The sequence below is a fragment of the Coregonus clupeaformis genome, chromosome 31 (assembly GCF_020615455.1).
Source record: "Coregonus clupeaformis isolate EN_2021a chromosome 31, ASM2061545v1, whole genome shotgun sequence".
In the NCBI taxonomy this organism is placed as follows: domain Eukaryota; kingdom Metazoa; phylum Chordata; class Actinopteri; order Salmoniformes; family Salmonidae; genus Coregonus; species Coregonus clupeaformis.
The window spans coordinates 4,050,738-4,063,556 of record NC_059222.1 but is presented as its reverse complement, the minus strand read 5'-3'; the positions used below and the strand labels follow the sequence as shown (position 1 = coordinate 4,063,556).

The 12,819-nt window shown below is 40.5% G+C and overlaps 1 protein-coding gene across 2 annotated transcripts in view; it reads left to right on the top strand.

Annotated features, from left to right (window-relative positions):
• The first annotated feature begins 11,026 nt into the window (after positions 1 to 11,026).
• LOC121547159 (zinc finger protein 518A) overlaps positions 11,027 to 12,819 on the top strand; it is a 33,400-nt gene continuing 31,607 nt past the window's right edge. For both annotated transcript variants that reach the window (XM_041858284.2, XM_041858283.2), the window contains exon 1: positions 11,027 to 11,452. The gene's annotated coding sequence lies outside the window, so the exon portion shown is untranslated. The remainder of the gene's footprint in view (positions 11,453 to 12,819) is intronic.

The following is a 12,819-nucleotide window of genomic DNA, read 5'->3' as shown; positions in this document are numbered from 1 at the left end:
GGTCGTTCAGAACAGCACCGTTTACATTTAATAGAACGTTGCGTAACGTTTTTTTTTCAACAAACTATTTTGTTGATATGCAACTGCTTGCTACAGTTATGGTTAGAGCTCAGACATCCCGGTAGGATTGTCAAATGTTTGCCTGCCGACAGTACATAGCACCTCTGAACAGAGTGTCGGCAGTCAATCTTGTGTTCACACAGAAAATACCTTGAAGTCGTCAGTCACTTAGCCTTGTTAAAATACTCCAAACCTGAAGGTGGCAGTAGCGTTGTTTGTCAATGCATGTCCGTCTGTGTCGCTTTATGGTTTAGTCAATGTTAGCTAGCTAGCTGCACTAATGTTGATATTGTTGTAGAAAGTCCTTGTTAATAATAGACAGATGGCCACAGCTATATAACTAGCTAGCAAGATGACAAATTAACTATTTAATTCACTCTCCATAATAACATAGCCCATATAGAGTTATAGCTAGCTGGCTAACGTTAGCTAAATGGTTAGCATGATTCGCTAGCTAGCTAGCTGTTGTGCTAGCTAGGTAAAGTAATGACACTGCATTGACTCTCGGCAGCCAGCTACAGGCAGCTGCTTAATAGAAACAAATCCATTGTGATTTAATTAGAATGTTACTAGCTTCAGTGGCCAGATAGCTAACTTGGTAAAGCATTTAGTCAGGGCCGGCCCTGGGTTCTGCCACCGAGACAAAAATCTGCCACCCCCCTCCTATCTTCGCTAAACTATGTACAGCAGGGGTCAGCAATAGGTTTGGCCTTGGGCCAATTTTTTTCTCACCTGAAAGTCGGAGGGACAGAACATAATAGCAGCCCAATCCATAGGCCTACACAAAAAATTAAACACAATTTTTAACACATCTGGTTAGTAGGCTATATAATCAGTTCAATGTCAATAACATAGCCTAATATGATTACATTGATAAAATCACCAATGTCTCTATTAAATTCGTTTTTTTTTTTTTTTTTCTGTGTGTGTTGATTGGGGAAAAACATCTTGCAATCAAAAGAAAATGTTGGGCTGAAAAAGTCTCAAAAGAAAGGAAATGGACAGAGAAATAGGCATTCTTACCATATTTCTCCAATGTCAAACCAGTGTCTTGTTTGCAACACTGTTTGCAAATAATTAAATCTTAGACATCCTTATGAATCTAAGCATGGCACTATCAAAAGTTAACCTTTCCAACCAGACAGATGCTCTACCGACGCACAAAAATGTAAGCTTCAACTGCTGGCTACTCATCCATTGCATTACCCAAAAAACAGAAGTGTTTCCCTAAAAGCTGCATGGGTTTAAACAAACATCTTCTCTTTTCAGAAAGTGAAAAGGTCCATTAATAGGGACAGAATAGCAAAGTCAATTTGTTTGTCTCCTTGAATATTATAGGCTGCAGCTCAGCTTCAGAATGTCATAGAGAGGAATCAATATATCCCCATATGCATCGGAGTCACGTCTTTCACAGGCATTTGAAAGCGTGTTTCTACCATAATGCGTCACGGTGTTAATTAGTATTAACATAACACAATTTAGCAGACGCTCTTATCCAGAGTGACTTACAGGAGCTATTAGGGTTAAGTGCCTTGCTCAAGGGCACATCGACACATTTTTCACCTAGTCGGCTCGGGGATTAGAACCAGCAACCTTTTGGTTACTGGCACAACGCTCTTAACCACTAAGCTACCTGCCGCATTGTTATAGAACGCTTTATATAATCTGGATACTTTTTATGTATTTATTTCTAAATATAAATATAAAACTAACACTAAGTATCCTTTTTGCAATTTTCTTTAACAAAGGGTATGGGATACCCTCACTCAATTTGAGCCCAAACACACCAAGCCCTTCCCAGACACTATTTAAGGAGTGCATGCGACAGTATTCGAGGATTTGGCTACACCGACATCTATGGATAGCATAATTGTGTTTGTCAAACAGGTAGGCCTACCATGTTTTTGAATAGGAAGAAATAGGCTCCAATTCTATATGTAATCTATGACTAGGCCCATAAAAATTGTTGGTGCACACATGCACATATAGGAGGTCCCTTACCGGGCAGAAAGGAATTTTACTTTAACCCCTGCATCGGACAGTTACAATGTTGCAATCACTATGCAGCTAGCTGCCTATAGTAGGAAACAGTGTCTTACTAACAATATGACACCTGTTATCACACATGGCACGACCCCACAATTGTTACAATTAGAACAAAAAATAACTATTTTATTTAACAAATGTAACATAATTTAATATTCCTGTAGAACTGTAAAAAGAGTGAGATCATTTGAGCTTTGGATACAAGTGCTTTCATAAATGCATGGCGGGCCTCGTTTCGCTGTAGCAGTGTAAAATAAGCTTTCTGTCAATGACCCAGCCTTAACGAATGTTTATTTACATATAGAATTTGACTGTCCAACATCAGTTTCAGCATTTCTTCATTTCGTGGCCCGCCTAGAGTGGACTCTTTCCTCTGCTGTGGTGCTGCATTGCAGTCAGCGATGTTTTCTCTCGGTAGCTGTCCATGGTCCTGAAATCAAATCAAAGATACCCAGCATTTCCACAAACTTCAGAAAGTTCCTATTATTTGGCTCATTCAGCCTGTCGGTGGTCCCACATAGCGCAATGTTCTGGGTGGCCATTACACGTATCAGGGCCATGAGCCTCTGCAGCACCTGCTGCCAATGGAGAGTCTCTCCATCAATAGCCCGTTGGGCTTGGGAATCGATAGTTTGCTTGGTCACCAGCCTGATCTCCAGCTCCTTCCACCTCTGGAAACTATCTAGGCGGTCATGCGACTTCTCATGCGACCTGAGGAGGTGGCACAGATTATTCCAGTCCCTGGTTCCATCGCTGACCAGTGCAGATTTGCATTCATGTGAAAAAGGTTTGCAGCAAAAACCGAAGGCTGCATTGTTTTGCTTGGAATTAAATGAGCCATGGTCTCGCCACGCTCTACCCGTTCGCCATCCTCCTATTGTAGTGGGCCAACGAAAATATTTGTTGCCCCTCATATCTTGGGAAATTCTTATCCTGATGTGGCCCAGCCTGCACTAACATATCCTGTAAAGATCCATTAATATCTTTTGGCCACCGGGATCTTTAATGTTTTTTTGTCTGGGAGTCGGATATAGCAGCAGCAGCACCACTGTTATGGGGACGTGGAGCGACGGCTCTGAGTCCGGGTCCAAGATAGTAGGGTCTCCGCCGGTATTGTTTGGAGGTGTGGCTAGCCTGGTGCGGCCACCTGTTCTTGTACACCCAGAGAGCTGTCATCATTGGTGGAAGTGGATGGCTCTGACTCCACCGGTTCGCCCTCTTCGCTGTTAGAACCAGCGAACGGGGGCTTGTCCATCGCTGTGAATGAAGGGCCTGTCGGATGCTTGTTGTTCTCCACACTGGCTGATGGACATTGCTGCACGCTGATACATTTCAACAACGAATCTCTTTGGGTTAGAGATTGTGCCTCTTTTCTCATTTGTTTTAAAAAATATATATATTTGCTTCCTGATAGTTTTTGTCTCTTAGACATGGTAGCAAATCTGGTTGCAAATCTCTTTTTAGCTGAAAGGATTTCCACTAGTAGCTAGCTAAGGTTAACAGGCTAGGTTAGGCTACTGCCTTAATCACTAATCATCTTCATCACACACAAACATAATAAACAATACAATAGTGTAATTGGCAGATTCATTTTTATTAATATTTCACAATTTGATAATCCCATGTAAAAATACACACATATCACCATAGCTACTAAGGATAGTGGGAGTGAACTTCGGGAGAAGCGGGAATGAGGTGGGAGCGGGAACTGCAGCAACGGCTATGAGCTGGTGGCTGGGGCACCGCCGGCGGTGTATTAGCCGATCAGGGGGCGCAGGAAGGCAGCGGCCAATTTCCAAAATGCCACCCCAAATTGTGGTCCTCTGTAGCTCAGCTGGTAGAGCACGGCGCTTGTAATGCCAAGGTAGTGGGTTCGATCCCTGGGACCACCCATACACAAAAAAATTATGTATATGCACGCATGACTGTAAGTCGCTTTGGATAAAAGCGTCTGCTAAATGGCTTATTATTATTATTATAAATTGACCACCTAATCTTGCCTAATGGGAGGGCCGGCCCTGCATTTAGTGCCGTGTGCATTGTGCTGCACTTACCACCCCATTTGTTTCATATGAAGTGTGTGTGACTGCCTTTCTCAGTTAGCAAGCTAACTAATAAGCTAGTGCTCATGATCAAACCTAACAAAAAAATACAGTGGGGAAAAAAAGTATTTAGTCAGCCACCAATTGTGCAAGTTCTCCCACTTAAAAAGATGAGAGAGGCCTGTAATTTTCATCATAGGTACACGTCAACTATGACAGACAAAATGAGGAAAAAAAATCCAGAAAATCACATTGTAGGATTTTTAATGAATTTATTTGCAAATTATGGTGGAAAATAAGTATTTGGTCAATAACAAAAGTTTCTCAATACTTTGTTATATACCCTTTGTTGGCAATGACACGGGTCAAACGTTTTCTGTAAGTCTTCACAAGGTTTTCACACACTGTTGCTGGTATTTTGGCCCATTCCTCCATGCTGATCTCCTCTAGAGCAGTGATGTTTTGGGGGGTGTCGCTGGGCAACACAGACTTTCAACTCCCCTCCAAAGATTTTCTATGGGGTTGAGATCTGGAGACTGGCTAGGCCACTCCAGGACCTTGAAATGCTTCTTACGAAGCCACTCCTTCGTTGCCGGGCGTTGTGTTTGGGATCATTGTCATGCTGAAAGACCCAGCCACGTTTCATCTTCAATGCCCTTGCTGATGGAAGGAGGTATTCACTCAAAATCTCACGATACATGGCCCCATTCATTCTTTCCTTTACACGGATCAGTCGTCCTGGTCCCTTTGCAGAAAAACAGCCCCAAAGCATGATGTTTCCACCCCATGCTTCACAGTAGGTATGGTGTTCTTTGGATGCAACTCAGCATTCTTTTTCCTTTAAACACGACGAGTTGAGTTTTTACCAAAAAGTAATATTTTGGTTTCATCTGACCATATGACATTCTCGCAATCCTCTTCTGGATCATCCAAATGCACTCTAGCAAACTTCAGACGGGCCTGGACATGTACTGGCTTAAGCAGGGGGACACGTCTGGCACTGCAGGATTTGAGGCCTGGCGGCGTAGTGTGTTACTGATGGTAGGCTTTGTTACTTTGGTCCCAGCTCTCTGCAGGTCATTCACTAGGTCCCCCCGTGTGGTTCTGGGATTTTTGCTCACCGTTCTTGTGATCATTTTGACCCCACGGGGTGAGATCTTGCGTGGAGCCCCAGATCGAGGGAGATTATCAGTGGTCTTGTATGTCTTCCATTTCCTAATAATTGCTCCCACAGTTGATTTCTTCAAACCAAGCTGCTTACCTATTGCAGATTCAGTCTTCCCAGCCTCGTGCAGGTCTACAATTTTGTTTCTGGTGTCCTTTGACAGCTCTTTGGTCTTGGCCATAGTGGAGTTTGGAGTGTGACTGTTTGAGGTTGTGGACTGGTGTCTTTTATACTGATAACAAGTTCAAACAGGTGTCATTAATACAGGTAACGAGTTTAGGACAGAGGAGCCTCTTAAAGAAGAAGTTACAGGTCTGTGAGAGCCAGAAATCTTGCTTGTTTGTAGGTGACCAAATACTTATTTTCCACCATCATTTGCAAATAAATTCATTAAAAATCCTACAATGTGATTTTCAGGATTTTTTTTTCTCATTTTGTCTGTCATAGTTGACGTGTACCTATGATGAAAATTACAGGCCTCTCTCATCTTTTTAAGTGGGAGAACTTGCACAATTGGTGGCTGACTAAATACTTTTTTCCCCCACTGTAATTCAAGCACAAAGCACCTTAGCTAGATGTAAAAGATGTAAAGACTTCCTCTAGAAAAAAAAGGTGCATTATGCAGCTTTACTGTTTGTCTTAAATGTCTTAGAACAATTCTAATGAAAAGGGGCTGCATTAGAAAAAAATTTACCCTATTTTTCCTTTTTTCTTGGCACTCCTGTTGGCTCCCCCACGTGGAGGTTTCTGCTCTCTGATTGTCTCAAAGTCAAATTGTCGGCCACTGCCGAGCATTGCAATTCTACAAGCAGAAACGGCAGGTTTGTCGGTACGCAGCACGTTTATCTTCTGTTCTAGCAAGAGAAGGAACGGCCTCCTACTGTGATAAGTACCTATCAGCTGTCAGATTCTCTGTGTGTTTCATGCTTTAGGGTTAGGTTTAGAATAAGGGTTAGGGTAAGCTTCCGGTTAGGGTTAAGTTTAGGGTTAGGATAAGGGTTAAAGTTAGGGTTAGTAGATAGTTAGTTGAAATGTTACTGATAGTCTGTAGAGCATCTACAGATGGAGTGTTAACTGCATTATCACCTGTAGCCCAACTGATGCAGCATAGTGGCTATAAATAAATAGGCTGAAGCATGCCCATCTGTATTTGTGCTTATCATTAGCTAGATCAGTGCTTCCCAAACTTCATGGCCCCCTTTCATCATGGGGGAACATCCTATGCCCCCACCATGCCCCCTTTCCTCCCCCTATTGAATGAACTGCTACTGTTACACAAACATATGGTATAAGAAAACCTTTTACTCATCAAGAAACTGTACATACGAACACCAGTACTTGGTTTCCCTTCCATATTGAAATCAAGAAGAACAAAATTATAAAGGAGAAATAAACCAGCTTACTACCGTGCAATGTCACATGCAACTCTATCAATAAAGACTAGGATGGGCCAATTTCATTTGTAGATTTTCTCAATTTAAATAAAACATAAAGGTGGTTCTGAAAGTATTTTTAGGGCGATTATGAGGTTGCATAAACATGAGTGCTTTCCTCCCACAATATTGGCCTTCATATTTGTTTTCTAAACATAAATAAGGAGGATAGTTTGCTGCTGGTGGTCAGAGTTGTTCCAAAGTTTATAATATCACCAACTTTGTCTTTGAACTCACAAATTTGAGCCCAATATAACCGTTACCAATTGTCACTCTTTATTCGCGCTCACACACGGGATGCACACCTCATCACGTCACAATATAAACCTTCTCTGTTTGAAAAATATCATTTTCTATATAGTTCTTATTTGTGCTTATGAATTTACCATGTTAAATGTGTCTGTACTTCTTTATTTGTTAAAAGTTAGCTCACAGAATTAAGGGTAATGTTAAGAAGAGAGAGGAGAGAGGGAGAAAGAAAGGATCTATTGCTCCATTTTTTTCCTTCACAAACCATGGCCTCTTAAGGACCGGGCCAAACCAAGCATAATTGATGTTGGGGGCTCCAATCATAAAATAAGCAATTGAGTAGTACTGTGTAATGTAAAGCCATATAAAGCCAGTAGCTATGGCGGGAAAATAATTTCCAATGCATCAAATTCATTATGGTATATTATTGGGCTAAAGAATGCCTGAGAAATCTATTACAGCCTCAGATCTTGGAATATGATTGGTCAGACAGCCTAAACTCATTAAGTATTTATAAGTGATATTATTTAAGAATCAACAGCTAACTTGAAATGCTGAAATTAGCAAATCTTGGGTCTGGCAAGCGAGTCCTCTGGGTAACTATCATCAGTGACTTAGTTGGTACACACAGGTGTTACACAGGTGTTAGCTAACATTAGCTATCTAGATTGCTGAATAGAGCTGTCTATTGATTGCTGTTTAAAAGCAGTCTAAGAAGATATGTTTCCTATACCTTATATATGGATTATTGAAAATGAATAAAGATTAATGATAAATTACCTGGAGATTCAATGAGGTACGAATAACGTTAGATGTCTGGCAGGACAACTCTGGCCACATGGTGGGGTCATTCGTTCACAAATTATCGGGCAGGGTGAAGGGGCAGCAGGTGAAAAAAGTATGTATAATGATGGATATACTGACAAGATACACTACCAGTCAAAAGTTTGGACACATACTCATTAAAGGGGTTTTCTTTATTTTTACATTTTTTTACATTGTAGAATAATAGTGAAGACATCAAAACTATGAAATAACACATATGGAATCATGTAGTAATCAAAAACTTGTTAAACAAATCAAAATATGTTTTCTATTTGAGATTCTTCAAATAGCCACCCTTTGCCTTGATGACAGCTTTGCACACTCTTGGCATTCTCTCAACCAGCTTCATGAGGTAGTCACCTGGAATGCATTTCAATTAACAGGTGTGCCTTATTAAAAGTTAATTTGTGGAATTTCTTTCCTTCTTAATGCGTTTGAGCCAATCAGTTGTGTTGTGACAAGGTAAGAGGGGTATACAGAAGATAGCCCTATTTGGTAAAATACCAAATCCATATTATGCAAGAACAGCATTACTTTAAGACATGAAAGCCAGTCAATACTGAACATTTCAAGAACATTGAAATCAAGCGCTATGATGAAACTGGCTCTCACGAGGACCGCCACAGAAATGGAAGACCCAGAGTTACCTCTGCTGCAGAGGATAAGTTCATTAGAGTTACCAGCCTCAGAAATTGCAGCCCATATAAATGCTTCACAGAGTTCAAGTGACAGACACATCTCAACATCAACTGTTCAGAGGGGACTGTGTGAATCAGGCCTTCATGGTCGAATTGCTGCAAAGAAACCACTACTAAAGGACACCAATAAGAAGAAGAGACCTGCCTGGGCCAAGAAATATGAGTGATGGACATTAGACCGGTGGAAATGTGTCCTTTGGTCTGGAGTCCAAATTTGAGATTTTTAGTTCCAACCGCCGTGGCTTTGTGTGACGCTGTGTGGGAGAACAGATGATCTCCGCATGTGTATTTCCCACCGTAAAGCATGGAGGAGGAGGTGTTATGGTGTGGGGGTGCTTTGCTGGTGAGACTGTCTGTGATTTATTTAGAATTCAAGGCACACTTAACCAGAATAGCTACCACAGCATTCTGCAGTGATACGCCATCCCATCTGGTTTGGGCTTAGTGGGACTATCATTTGTTTTTCAACAGGACAATGACCCAACACACCTCCAGGCTGTGTAAGGGCTATTTTACCAAGAAGGAGAGCGATGGAGCACTGCATCAGATGACCTGGCCTCCACAATCCCCCGACCTCAACCCAATTGAGATGGTTTGGGATGAGTCGGACGTCAGAGTGAAGGAAAAGCAGCCATAAAATGCCCAGCATATGTGGGAACTCCCTCAAGACTGTTGGAAAAGCATTCCAGGTGAAGCTGGTTGAGAGAATGCCAAGAGTGTGCAAAGCTGTCATCACACTTTTTTGATTACTACATGATTCCATATGTGTTATTTCATAGTTTTGATGTCTTCACTATTATTCTATAATGTAAAAAACAGTACAAATAAAGAAAAAGTGGGAGTCGTTGTCCACAAAGTGGCATGCTGTCTAACTCCCACGTATCCTTTCTTGTAAGTAAGCATTTCACGGTAAGGTCTACACCTGTTGTATTCGGGGCATATGATAAATAAAATGTGATTTGGATACATCTCATTATTGTAATCCTTTTCTGAATATTTGATGAGGGTTGTTGACATCAATCACCTGTATTCAATGGAGAGAGATGCTATGCTACTAGCCTCATCTCGAGAGAACTCTGATATAAAGTGTTTTATCTCAAATTTGCCGGGATGTCACGTGTCCTACTTATATCAGCACACTCGTAACAACATAAAACATTACAAAACTTGTATTCGATCAAATAAACCTCACTTGGCAAATAAGTAATTCATTTTATGTTGACCAAATTCGACACGCTCACATTGACCTCCATACCAAAACTCCTTGCTTGGTGGGCGAAACAATGAAAAACACAACCTGCTGGAGGGAGACAGATTTTCCGCCGAGTAGTGCCTCTCTCACTGCAGTCAAAACATCATGACACTTTGATCACATGATCTAGGACTCACTGCATCTTTAACTGCTAAAATGTCACATTTTGCAATATAGCTTTTGTGAATTTGAAAATGAGACTATAGAGCATTTTGTAATTGTTTGCATAGTGAAATATTGGACAGATATGAAAATATATTTTAGTGATAAGATGGGTAAACCTATCAGCATTACCAAATGTGATATTCCTTTTAATTTTACATACACACACAGTGACTGCCAATACAGTGTGAATTTGTTCATTTTATTGAGAACATTTTTCATTAAGAAAATGACGTTCATAGGTAAAAAAATAAAAATAAAATCCTAATCTATTTACAATATTATAACATCCCTACAATATATAAATACCAAATTACCAAAGTGTCTACAGTATGTCAAAATGTAACTTGTCTATAGCATAATATACTTTTTTTTCTGGATTTATTTATTTAATGTCTTTTTTTGTTATGTGTGATATCTGTATATTGTTTTGTACAATGTTCGTGTAATGCAATAAATGAATAAAAAATGTGATCACATTTTTGTAAAGTTCATGCAGTCGACATATAGGCGCAAGTCGGCAATAGTACTGTTTGTCCCTCTTGAGTTGACGTAGCCGGTATACACTTCCTCAAAATAGTCTGAATTCATCTAAAATAACTAAAGAAACTGTAATTAATTGTATGTTTTTGCCTAGGAGGTCTTAGTCGCGCAATTTTACATTTAAACAAAATGTTTGGCGCAGTATTTCTCAAGTGAAAACATTTGCATGAAAACGAGTCTCTCCTTCAAAGACTTGGTTGAAGACTCCATATTGTTGACAATTCACGGACGGGGTGTAGATAATAGCTACGAACTTCCGCTTGCCTCAGGAAGAAAATGTAGTGCGCACACACCATAGAAATCTAATTAATAGAACAGCCATGGATATCATGGGTACACTTGCAATGTCTGCCTGGTATTGTGACGCAATAATTTCCAAGGTAATGTAGAATGCTCATTTAAATGACGCTAACTGATGTGGCTCCAGCAATGGAATGTCTTTTTTTTAAATGTTAGTTGAGTTGTTTAAACAAATCACAGCACAGATTGATGGGTACACTTCCTGCTTTTACGTCCTACTTTGCTCCTATGGGTACGCTTGCAATGGCCGCCAGTCCACCTATTATGCGTCATTAAATTCAATGGGGAGCACTGTTCTATTCATTCTAATTCTATGGCACGAAAAGCCGGGGGAAAAAATATTGCCGAAGACCAAAACGTCACAAAATGTCGTCATAATATATGCATGAACTGTTTCGGATGGGAAGCGCTGCCATGATAATTTAGCGAAACAGATGAAATGTAGAACACGGGCCTGTGAACATTGTCTTCATATGAATTTGCCTCTTCTGAATCAGTCGTTCGCATAGAAAAATAATTTTCTAAAAGCTCGAACAGCTCTTGACTCGAGTCTAGCAGGTAATCCATATTCATCCGCTTTAGATGCCTCACCAACCTCAGTCAGTCAGCACCGAAGTACCCGGATGGAACTGTCATGGCCGCCGTCGCTGACCTGCAAGGCTGAAGAGAAAAGGAAGGTAAATTAATCAACAGTAAACGTTTTTTCAACTGTAATTTTTGCAATGTCACGTGCTTACATTGCGTCGCAGTGAAGAATGTCTAAATAAATAATCTAACCATACATTTACATTATGAGGTGCTATTTCTCGAGTGGGTGCGGGCAAGCTCTATTTTGTATTTCAATAACCGGTTATTGTTCTTACACCAGTCGCAACGTAAAGTAATTATTTGTCATCAAGGATGAACTTGATTAGTTAAGTAACGTTAGCTAGAACAGTGTAAATTCGCAAGACAAACATTGTTAAATGCTTCCTTACACTGGTGTTGTATACGTCCGCGCGTTTCTCAAAGTTAGAGAAAGGCTCTATAGATGGGTTAGTTGTTTAGCAAAAAAACAAGAAGCGCGCAACCATGGGGCAAAACGGATGAGGTCGGCTTAGATTGTTGACAACATGTAAGCTATATTTTGTCTCCAATGTTTATTGAAAACATAATGAAATTTGCACAATGACTAATTGTTGTCTCTCAAATACATCGTTACAGTTGTTGGTTAACTAGCTAGTGAATTTTAGCCTTATTAGCATTGACATGAAATCAGTCAAAACAACTCAAAACAAGACATGGTATCAATAACAAGTTGAAAGGAGCCACTTATGATTCCCCACATGGCAGTTTCTTGTCGATCTTGCTAGCAATCTGGCCATCCAGGCTTCACAACAACAGGCTGATTTCTGCCCCATGGAAGCGTGCACATCGTTTTTGTATAGGCTACTTTCGGGATGTTTTTAGGTTCTGGGACATTCAATTGAATGGAAATGGTGCTGTACTGAACGACCAGTTCAAAAATGGGGATGGGTTGGGGAACGATGTCAGCATGGACACTTGCCCAGTTCAAAACAACTGTGAATTCGGAACTCTCCGACTTCTGGCTTCCCTATAACAGGATGCCTGGGGAAGTTCCATGGCAGAAATCGGCTAAAGAGGGGTCAGAACCTGGTGTAAGTCAGTTTCCTCGCAACACGTCAAACCAATCAAATGCCTTGCTTGGCGGAGCTCCAAATGTACTCACCAGATTAGTGCCATAGGAGCAACAGTGCGTGAGGACCAAAAAATGTCTACAAAACAAACAAGGTTTTCACAGCATTTCTCTGTTGTTCCGAGATGAGCTAAAGCCGCAAAAAGAGAGGAGAAATAGTCGACAGTGCTGGCCATATCAATATTTAAAATGTTGGCGTTTCTGAGAAAAGTCAGCTAACCTTGTAAGCTACCTAGGTATAACTAACTAATAAGTTAGTTACATTTCTGTCATGATTATAAAGCCAACAAAATGTTAATAAAAACAGCATATTATTAACATAAAAGTTTATCTGTGTTAGCCCAGTCA